The 12,585-nt window shown below is 29.1% G+C and overlaps 1 pseudogene; it reads right to left on the minus strand.

Moving 5' to 3' along the window:
- Positions 1-6,138: 6,138 nt before the first annotated feature.
- Positions 6,139-11,864, minus strand: LOC100816131 (uncharacterized; annotated as a pseudogene).
- Positions 11,865-12,585: the final 721 nt, after the last annotated feature.

Genomic DNA, 12,585 nt, shown 5'->3' on the forward strand with positions numbered 1-12,585 from the left:
GCCTTCGTCCCTATATATGAAAAATACACACATCTATCTATCTTATATTATATTATATTTTATATATATATATATATATATATATATATATATATATATATATATATATATATATATATATATATATATATAATATCACCAATTTTCTTGTCAAAGGCAACTTGCTATTTTGAAACACCAATATGCAAATTATGTATGTTACCACACCGATAAGAATGGCTTATGCGGAAAAGAGATGAAAAAGGCATATATATAAAGTTACAGAGAACATTACAGAAGTTCAAGAATCAACCTTTAGTGAAGCAGATTCCCTCGAAAACAAAACTCACCTCAGAGAAAGTAAAACTTGAGTCAGAAAATTCCTAATTCAGACCACACAACTTGGCCGAAGAATCATATTAGGATCAAGTGGAAATGATAGGATGCTTCCACTTTCTGAAAGCGTCCTTTAGTTCATATTTAAATTAAATCCCAAGATACGAAGAAAAGTGTTTGCGGTTGTTTTCATGGTTCGAACTCCTTTGTACAGTTTACGTCATGAATAAATTAAAAAAAAAAGTGTAAGTTATAAAGTTCATACAATAAATGTGTGTGAACTAATGTACATGGAAATGGAATCCACTTTATAGACAAACTCATTACTATAACAAAAGTGGGTGTGGTGATGAAAGCTGTCCATTATATTCTTATGGTTTAATTTTCTCTATTGGCTTCCGCGGCCTACCAAACTTAGCGTGGCTTTTAATAGATGATTATTTTAGATAAACTCGTTGAACGAAATGATCAGATAATAATTAAAGGTAAGCATGCATGAAGATAATGTATTTTAGTTGGTATCAACCAGCATTTTAATTTTGAGTTTCAAGTACTTTCGTGGCGGTGGGCTACGTTGCATGCTTCGTAATTTGTATGACGAGTGTGACAATGATCACAAAATTTAAAATTTTCATGAGTTCCATGTTTTCAATCCAAAAGATTCGTTCTTTGGGTTGGAAAATATCAAAGTATCACATTAAGTAAATTATTTTTATTCAAGGTAGGACTCCTAATATTCTATTTGAAAAAAACTTCTCAATAAAATTTTATAAGAAAAAAATATAAAATAATAAATCATTTTTTTCACAAAAGTTAAATATAATTTATGCATAAGTTAAAATCAATTTTTGAAAAATTTATAAAGAAACTTATTTTATTTTCTTATGAGTCATCAGCTAAACAAGATTATAATTAAATATCATTATATGGGAGAAGAAATGTAAATGGAATTCTGAACAATGATTAAAATCATTTTTTGTAAATACAAAATTAAAATTTTTGAAGTAGTCAATGCAGATGAAAGAAGTATATGTTTGAATTAAAGTTTGGAAATTAAGTTCGCAAAAATAATGATCAGTCTTACTTTTTTAAGAATGAGATTTCATACAAAATTTCACTCTCAAATATATTTTTGGAATAACCTTTCAAACTCATTTTATTTTTAATCATATTTTTAGAATACTCTTATTGTAAACTCAAACATATCCAAAATTGTTGGTTAGAGAGTAAAAATACTTTTAAACTCTCCCGACCTTAATCTAAACATGCAGAATTTAATATAATGAAAAGGATAAAAACCGTTTGTGCAGAGTTTTTCTGTCAAAATCCGTAACATCCAACATTTGTCTTTTTCTAATCCCTTTTATTATTATATATATCTCTATCATATGTATTTATTTATTTTTTCTTTCTTTCTTTTTTTCTTTTCCGTGGGTGTATACACCACTTGAGGTTTCAAGCCATCTTTATCCTTTTCTAATGACCATATATAATTGAACAAATTTAATTTAATTTACTTTTCTTTGTAGCTTGTAATTCATGAACTTGGATTCCCTCTTTCTCTTGCATGATTTTTCTGCATTTCAAAAATTCGACATGCATATCACATTTTCTCTCATCAATGACAAATTCAATATCTTGGATCTCAACTGAATATTAACGAAATCAAGCGGGAGAGGATCTTAGCTCGTAATCCATTCCCTTAACGTTTTCAGAAACCTGTCTTTATCTTGCTAGCTTTAATAGGTAAGATTCATACATTAAAATGTTTTATAAGATTGAAATATCGTAGTAGACCCTTGAAAAATAAGAAAGAAAACAAAATGGCTATACCTAACTTTAGTTTTTATTTGGTTATTCCTTCGACCCTTTGGCTTACAAGTTACAACTCACTCATTCTTGTTAAGAGGTAGTTTATTTGACTAAGAAAAAAGAAAAAAAAAAACTGAAGGATAGGGTGTTCTTTTGTAAAAAAAAAAAAAAAAAATCCTTACACCTAGAAATGGACTTCCAATTTGTTCCTTGGATCCATGAATCGGCGGACTTCAGAAAAAAGTTAATTTGTTTATTGAAGCATTCAACAATTATAAGAAAGACAGAAACTATTTGTTTATATTTTCAAAGCCAGTTTCGAAGGCAATTTTTATATGACAATTTGGAAGTAAGCTATATTTACATATTTTTATCTGACATATAGTATCATTAATTAAAATAAACGAAAATATAAGTATTTTGTATCTTTTGGTATTAAAGTGTAATTATTAATAAAAAATATTGGGGGGGGGGGGGGGGGGTTCAAAATATTTTATTAATACAATTAATACTTGTTTAAAAATCACTATTCCAAAAATAATTATATAGTTTTGACATCCATTTGCGTGATAATAATTATTTAATTCTAATTATACTTTTTATTCTTTGATTCAAATCACATGTGATTTCAGTATCTAATTTTTTTAGTCGAATAAATCTTTTTATTTTAAAACTAAATTTAGTTATGCTATCAAATTTCTCCTATTTAAAACACTTAAACCGTCTTTTATTTATATATTTTAAAAGTTTATATGATCTATTTAAAAATAATTAATTTTAAAAATTTATTGCTTGAACTAATCGCGTATGTATATAATTAATTAAGAGGATAGAACATGTAGAAAAAAAGATTTGAATCAAGAAAAAATTATAAAGGTAGCTTATAGTTGGTGTGGTGGTGAATGATAGTAACATCTTGGTGTTGAGTTCATATATAGGTTTGCAAAAATCATATGTATCCATGTCTGTCGGATAATGAAGATTGGAATCCCCACCTTTGCACTTCATCAAGTTTCTATTTTGTCCTACTATACTCTTTTGCTTCATTACTTTCTCCTCTCTGGCTGAGGTTTTAACATTACATCGTGGGATTTTAAAGCACATGGAAATATATGGTATGCTAAATGTGACACTCATCGATTTTGGTGGGAAGGTAGGGTTTGAGCTGAGAGACAGACATGGTCCCATGGAAGTGACCAATTAATTATCTGAACCTTGCCAATAGCTTATCATATTCATATGTATTAATTAGGACTATAATTTTTCGAAAGCTTATGATTATCCATTATTTATATTAATGACTTCAAATGTAGGTAATTGTCGTTACTTTTTACATCGCAAGTTTTTTTTTTTAACACAAATCATAAGTTTTATTGATTTAATATTTTAATGACAAATTTTAAGTAAGGTCTTGAATTTGAAATTTATGAATGATTAAAATAAAACAATGAGAGAATTTTATTCTTTTATATAAATATACTCAAGTTGTTTTGAATTTTTTCTTGACAGAAGTTGATTTGAATTAATTAACCACCAATTATAGTTTCAAGAATAAAGTTTAGTAAATGAGGTTGCTCCATTCAATAGGTTCCTAATTCATGCTACAAACTTTATTGAGGACTTGTCATTGTAATTGAAAATCAATTTCTAAGTCAAAACATACTTCTACTTCCATCTTTTAATTGTTTTACAAAATAAAGATGATATAATTTCTTTTTATGTTTTTAATAATATACAATCTTTTTATTTTTTTCAATAAATACACATAGTACGTAAAATGAAAATTACAAATAACTTGTAGCCACCTTTTTCTGTTTCTTTGATTAATTAGTAATATAATATTTGTTTTTTCCTATTTTAAATTTTCAATTTGATAATTTTAATAATTTCCAAGGCGGCTGATTACTTAGCCTTATGGACGTTTATGGTGAGTGATGTGCATTACTAGATAAGTGATATGAAAGCTGCAGCAAAAAAGAAAAACGTGAAAGAAATTTGAAGAAGAATTGAATACTAATGGGCTATCTATATTTTCTGAAAAGAATTCAATAATATAAGAGTATGTCCACAATAGTCTTATCTAATTTAAACATAAAAAATTCAGTAGAAAATATCTGCCTATGAAAAAAAAATGGAAAAAGAAAATATTCTCGTGGTTATATCTCTCTTTCTATGTCTCTATTATTACTTGGTTACAAATAAAGATTCCCTTAATTCGATATGTTCACTATAAAATACAGCAATTGGATTAATATTGTGTCTTATTCAAAATATAAATTAAGTGCGTTTTGTTCGAAAGCACGCCCAGTATCTAACTTCTTCCTCAAACGCACCCAATGTTTTATTTCATGTTTTTTTTTTATTTATAAAAATCAAACGCACCACTATAATCTACTGAAAAATATACGTGATAATATTTAGAGAGAGAGAGAGAGTAGACTCAACTACAATTTTGGAATGCGTATGGACACAGTAAGGTGATAAAAAAGGACTAACTCACCCGATAAAACTGGTTTGATCCATTCTGCCCCACATAAGGAAAATGGGTCGAGAATTTAAGTCTGTCCTATTTTATGCTTGGATTGGTGGGTTGGCCCATCAAAAAAGACAAAAAAAAATGAGAAAAATATATTTTAATTGATTTTATCTTTTATGAATATTGAATAATACATGCTTTCTAAAAAAATTGAATATATTATCTTAAATTTAAAATAATAATTTATTTAGACAAATAATAAATTAAATAAAAATTAATATTTTTAATAAAAACAAGCTGCAAGTTGATCTGTCTTGTTTTTTTTTTCTCTCAATTCATTCTTTTTTGGATCAAAATGGACAGATTAAAATGAATTGACAAGTTGAAAACCTAAACTTGATAAAAAATAAAAAATAAAAACAGGCCAAACGGGTTGGCCGGATCCAACCTATTTTACCATCCCTAATGCACACCATTGTTTAGAAGGAAGAGGAGGAGAAAATCCTAGACAAAAAAAGAAGAAGAAGAAGGAAGGATAAGATAAAAGAAGAAACATGCTCCCCCAGACCTATAACCTTGGTATGGGCATGTTGTAAATTCCATTTTCATTTGAACAAAATTTAGATATAGCTTTTTTAGATGTTTTTAGCACTATTATTCAATGAAAATTGAGTTTCATCTAAACAATCAGTGTAGTAATTACAGGTTTCTATTAAATATCAACATAAATTAAGGAAATAAATTTCTAATTCTAAGAAAAGAATAATAGAAACAATATTTAAAGAAATATATCTAAGTTTTATGGGAGAAAATGTTATTTAGTCCCTAAACTGCTAAACATAGGTTCGAAAGTGCAAGTTGTTTTTATTTAAGTTTCTAAACTTAATTATTTATTATCATTTTGGTCTCAGTTAAGTTTATTGCATGATTAGACTAATGCGATTACAAATTACACTTTCGAAACTTATTTTTAATTTTTTTTACTTTCAAAGATTTACGCCACAAAGTTGTACACTTCATAAATCCAACCCTCTTCTTGAAGGTGTCTTTCTCACCAAAATAATGACGAGTCCCTTAATTGTTGGTTTGGTTTAATTTAGTGTCATTGCTGTGAATATCAAGCATGAGAGTGACGATTTAGACATAATCGTACAAATGACCAAAAAAAATTCAACTTGTAATCATGTCATTGTGCTTAGCGTTAGGCATGAAGCACTAATGATAAATCTTGAAGTCAATTTTTTCCCATAACATAAAAACATATTGAGCGTCATTCGTAAATTTTTTATGTTCATTTCTAATTTATTTAATTAAATTAAAAGTTTGTTTGACTAAATTAGATATATTTGGTATAAAAAAAACAACAACCTGTTTCAGTCATTTATATAACATTTTATTTGCATTTTTTTAAATGTTATTTTATATATGTAATGTTTATGTTTAAGACGAGGTAAAAAAACAATATCTAAATCATTGTTCAGATTCTGGGCCCAATTGTTATGCAAGCTAACTGCTAGAACACATGAATGCACAAACATGTCCTTGTCTTGATCTGATTAAAGTGAGTTTGGATTCTTATAGTCACAGTTTTAAGTTTTGTAGATGAAAAAAAACATAATTAAAAAAAATCTCATTAAAGGCAATTAATCAAACTCTTAAATAAAAATTAGTCATTTACAAAGTCAATAACAAAATAATATATAACAAGTTTTAAAAAGAAAAAAAAAACACTAAGACACACATAAAACATGACAGGAACACAATGATATATAGCAAGTTTTAGAAGAAGAAAAAAGATTAACAAAGAACTAAATAAAACACAATCATAATTGATGTTTTATAAACAAGTATATATCATTGTGGACATAATAATAACACATTGTTTAAACTGTGTTTGATACCGCGTCAATTATCATGTGACACACATATGTTTGAAGTAAGAAAGAGTTGTTTCTGCGTATTTCAGCTTTCAAACACGCACTTAATTATTATGACATTATACAATGCAGCTAGAAGTATTCAACATGATTACTTTATTGAACTGTACGTCCGTGCTTCCTTGACTAAGGGGCAGTGATGTTGGTTGAACTAATCTTATAGAAGCGGATTGCATTTCGTGCAAGGATGTCTTTTGCAGCTTCCACAGCCTCAGGAATTGAGAGCTCACCATCAGTGCATGCATCATGCAGAACAGAGAAAACAACTTCGCGAGAATTCTTCGCACCTGTGAAAGCAAAACTAATGATTTTAAGAGTTTGGACTTATAAACTTAAAATAATTCAAAGTCACATCAGTTGAAATCATAAACATATGTCCATTTGACTTAGCATTTTGCATGTTCCTTGGAGTTTCTAGCATTGGTGTATGCAAGGTAAAGGTTAATTAGGAATTGAAATAAAATAAGGTACACTTGAAGGTGGTGATGTTCAAGAGAGTAAAAGCATTAGAAATTGAAACAATCGCAACGAAGCACTTAAGCATAATCTTAAAATTTGGGTGTTATAATAGATGTTAACCAACCTAAGTAGAAGGTTTCAGGAAATGTATAAGCATCACCTGCAATGCAAAACTTATTCTTGTGAGACATTTTCTCTCCCAACTTACATGTTTCATTTGACTTTTAAAACAGCTGCATTTTATATCTTATTTCAGTATATTTCATAAAGTGGCTCATTTCATACGCATTCAGTACCCTTTTCTACTGAAAATAAAAAAGTAAGGGAATTTTAAAAAAATTGTAAATTTTTGTTTTACATTTTGACTTTCAAAATTAGACATGCATTTGAGACTTGCCAATTCAACTGGTATATGGAGATTAGAGAGTTCAAATCCTATGCATAACTAATTCATATTTAAATTTCAATTCAGCAATCAGTATAACTGTAGCAGGGGAAATACAGTTGTGAACTTCTAATATTATTTACATATACCACATGAATATTTTTTCTTCTAGTTCTTAATTAGTGCTAGGTACGTTTATCTGAAAAATTCTGTTCACAGTGAACAATTATTTGGATTTCTTAAATTGTCACCTTATTTATTGGAGCCAGATTTAGTAGATCTTTAACTGCAGAAGTCATCCCATGTACACTAAGCTTTGGAATTGCCAACCCAAAATCAAGGTAAACCTGAGGGAGAAGATTGTGTTAATTGAAAGTTTAATCTACTGATACAAGTCAATATGCACTAATCATAAAATGCTTGCCTGAGAATAAACAGAAGCTAGATATGATGCTTCCTTTGAGTATGGATGAGATGCATATAAAATAACAAATCGACACTTTGAATATCTCTTGTCCTCAATAACTGAACGTAAATGAAGAGGATTGGTCTTCCTTAAATCCAAAAGTCTATCCCAAAGCTAGTTGCAGACAGCAAAATTGAGTGTTAAGTAAAAGTAAGAGGTATAATCAATTAGAATATCATGGTGATGATGTATCTCTAGACAGATGGAAAAGGAAAACAAACTACAGCTTTGACATTTATAAGGAAATGCATGGTAATTAATTTCAAGAAACAGACAAGGCACAGACTATGTGTGTCTGGATGAACACTTACAAAATTGATTTTAAATGAAATTGATTTTGAACTATAGTGATTTATGTTTGGATAAAACTGTAGCCCAAAACAGATTCTCCTCAGCATCAAATACAAAAATGATGAGCAGGAATAGCCCAAAACATATCATATTAATATGAAAACCAAATTGCATACTCACCATTTGTTAACACCTCTTTCAGATTCTCCTCAGCATCCGTTTTAGTCACATTTAAATTGATTTCTAAACCACCGTAATATGCAGCTATGCTTTTCAAAGCATGGATCTCTTTAGCAACTGTAACAGTGATGCTAAGGAACACAGCTAAAATTTTGATTTTTTTTTCCATGAAGCTAAGAACTTATTTTGTGTGTGTGTGTAAAGAGACATGATTTAACCTTTGAGACATATGCTTCAGTAAGTGAATTGATTGTCCATGAAGATCCATTAGCCAAACCCTTCAGGGAGCATTAAATATAAATATAAGATTAAATAAATTAAAAAAGTAGGTGAATGTCTAAGAGATAATGAAACACAATTAAGAAAATATGCAATGGAACCATTGTTGCTTCTTGTTAACTAGCAAGTCTCAACACTGGCCTTGATTCACAGATTTTGTTGAGAATATTTTCCCAAAAAATATTTAATTTCTTCAAACATGGAAATTTCACTTTTAGACTTAACAGAGATAATGAAACTTTCACTATTTGGGAAAAAAATGGAGAGGAAATAATTTAAAATGACTAGATATATCTTCAATTTCAACCACTAAAAATGAGAAAACGGTTAAACAAGATGCACGTGAAGGAAATGACTTGAAATCATATCACGATGAAAAAAAGCACCAAAACTAAGTATGTTACTTAAGGGAGAAGTAACACAGATGAAATTTTCAGCCAGGAAAAAAACATAAACCAAGAGCAAGATATGTAGATGACATGGTTACCAATACAAGTAAAACAAAGATATCAATCGAACTCCTAAAACCAAGACCAACAAGTCGTTAGATTGAGTAGAACTTGACTCATACCTCTTAAGTATCAGATTCGAGTCTTGTGAATAAAAAAAAATTAAGAGGACTCCACTATAAATGATTAGCTAGTTGAAACTAACAAACGAAGATTAGTTATCAGCAGATTAAAAGTGAATGTCCATAAGTATCTTACTTGTACAGGGATTTGCTCGGCACACGTTCAGTTCTTAAGATTCTGCCAACAAGGTGTAAAATTCTTGTGCCATTGTATGTCATGCCTTTTGTCCATTTCTATGCCATCATTAATGAGTATAGCGGAGAATTTTGCAGCTTTGAGGCATGTTGAACTGATGGATTCTATTCCGGACGCTTTACGGTATTCTTCTACACCTTGCAAAGATACCTCGGTTCCGTATAGCTCAACAACATCTCTCAAGCTTCTCTGATATCACATTATACGGTTTCATAATGAGATTCCAGACAGAAAATATTGAAAGTTCGATCTACCAAACAGAAAAAAAGAAAAATTCATGCAAATGTAAGTTCAACTAGAAAGGCACTCTCTTATTCATGGAAATAGGACCTATATATACTCGTGTAACATAACTGTTGAAAACTTTGAATTGTTGGCATTCTTTTTTCTTATTTTGCTGAGTTTGTTTACAATAATTCTTAGATCTGGCACTTCCAATTGCTCACACATTTAAAGCATCACATAAAACACCATGATATATATACACACACAGAGGGCTGTCTACTGACACCTCCAAGGTAGTAATGAACTCCTTATCTTTTAATGTGTTTTTAGTCCTTGTGACAATGTTTGCTTTTAGTATATTTTCATTGACTATACATGAGACGAAGTAAGATTCTCAAAATGATCTCCATACAAAAATATAAATATATTAATAGATTTCACTTATAAATTGAATTAAAAAAATACTCATAATTAAGGTATTTTCTTTAAGAAAAAAATTAATGCAGAAAATATTTTAGATTGATTCTTAAAAAAAGATAAAACTTTTAGTTTAATTTTTACCAAAAGGACCAAATCAAGTAGAAATAACAACAGTTTGAGTCTCACATTTTATTTTATGTTACACAATTTTTTAATTTCAAATAAATTTTAATCGATAGAAAGTGAGTAAGTAAAAAAAATATTTTATTAAACGAAATAAAATTTACATTAGCGATCTCTATACCAAAAAGAGACTCTTTAGTTATTAATTGAGTCAAAGATGTTTTTTTATACACACAAAAAACAAAAAACATAGGCATGGAGTAACTTTGCATTAATTAATTTCTTTCAAAGGATTAATTCATGTCTATATTTAACTCTCTTTTTCTGTGTACGTATAAAAAAATATTTTTACTAACTCAATTAATAACTAAAGACTTAATTACACATTTTATTATCAAATTATCTTTGTTTCATAAATTTTATCACCCAAATTTTGTTTCTGGCCATTTTAACAACATATTTTACAATTTATACATATTTTACCAATCCATTACAAGTATAATGAAGTATTGACTTGTCCCTAAAAAATGATGTCATTTTGTGATTAATTTTTGTAAAACAATATTGTTTTGTTATCGACATGATAATAAAATAAACAAAAATTAAAAATATAATTAAATACGCAAAAGAACTTAAATGATAAAATGCACAATAATTTAAAACAAGATCATGTAAAAAAAAATGGATAGTAAAAATCACAAAATAATAATCATTGAATAATAAAGCATGAAATTAAGCCATAACTAAATAATCTCTTTATGACATAGAAGAGATCGTTAAAGTAAATTTTATTTTTCTTCTAATAAAATGTTTTCTATATTAATAATCAAATTCGAATAAGTACATAAGATTAAAAAAGTAGTCCTATTAAGTAAGTGAAATAAAATTCACAAAATAATAATAAAGTGAGTAATAAGGATAAAATTAAGCCATAACTAAATAGCCTCAAAATAATAATAAAGTGAATAATAAAGGATAAAATTAAGCCATAACTAAATAGCATCTTTCCAGTATAGAAGAGATCGTTAAAGTAAATTTAATTTCTCTTCTAATAAAATATATTTTATATTGATAATCAAATTCTAGTAAGTACATTAGATAAAAAAAAAAGTTCTTATCAAGTACATGAAAATTAACTATTCATGAACAAAAACTATACATATAAATACTTTATTAATCAATATGAAATCTCTCGATTTGATAAAAGTTGATTAAATTAGTAAAAAAATGATTCATCTAAAAAAATATAAGTTTAATTTCGACTATGTGAAAATCTTATTTATAGATAATATTTAACTTACTAACTTTTCATTATATGTACAAAAATACTAGCTCGGGAACCTTTTCCGATAATAAGATACTTGCTAGTTTAATTTAATTATTCATAAATCTCTGACTTGAGATACAATGAGAAAGAAGACGAAAAAGTCAAAACTATATTTAAGAATTTTAATTCATGACTAAGACATTGCTTCGGTGGATCACTTTGATATGTGGTTCATTATGGATCATAAATTTTGGCCCTTGGATTAATTGATTCCAATGTTACTACGATGCACCCTCCATACTGTATCGTTTTCCCGCCACTGTCATTTTTCGCTCCACCATTGATACTTGCATTGCCTTGCTCCTGGCCGGAAACTCGCTGCTCCAGAGACGTCGTGACGGAGCTCTACCTCACCATCGCAACCACCTTGCTTGCTTTAGTAGCCGGAACCGTGGCGGCCATCGAGCATCGACACTCCTCCGGTCACAATTGCAGCGGCGCAACACAGTAATCACGACATCCACCCAACATCTCTCACCTTTTCTATCATCTCTTTTGCCATTTCAACAGATGAAAACCAAAAAAAAACTCACTCACTCTCAGTGAAACCCAGAAGAATCAAAATGGTAAAAGAAAAACCCATTTAAAAAAGAAGATGACCGTCGCTTGGGTAGCGTAGGGGTTGAACAATAGAAGATTGCGTCTTAGATGATGCGACTCAATTGCATTTTTATTAGGAAAAAAACTCGCATTTTGATTATTGGGTAGCATAATCTTCAATGGCATGTGTGGTTTTCATTTTACAGGTAAAACAATTGAAAATCTCAGGGTGAATTGCCTTTCAAGTTTCAACCCTATAAATTAACAAAAACGATTATGTTACAAACACCCAATTGAAGAGCAAAATCATGACAGCAACTTAACTCGTCTCACTGTACTCTCTCTCTCTCTGTCTCGCCATTAAACTTGCAGAATGCAGATTAAGACGTCGTTGTCACCACGGAGGGTCTTGAAGCGGTGGAGGAGCTTGACTGAGAGTTTAGCTAAAGTAAAAAGTTTGGATGCAGATGGTGTACAATAAGACTATCGTAGAAATGGCCTCATGACTATATTATTAAGGGGAGAGAAGATACTAGAACTGGTGCAAGCATCACTGATGAGGTTGTGCTGGTTAATATGTGGG

This window comes from Glycine max, chromosome 13 (genome assembly GCF_000004515.6).
Source record: "Glycine max cultivar Williams 82 chromosome 13, Glycine_max_v4.0, whole genome shotgun sequence".
NCBI classification, from domain to species: domain Eukaryota; kingdom Viridiplantae; phylum Streptophyta; class Magnoliopsida; order Fabales; family Fabaceae; genus Glycine; species Glycine max.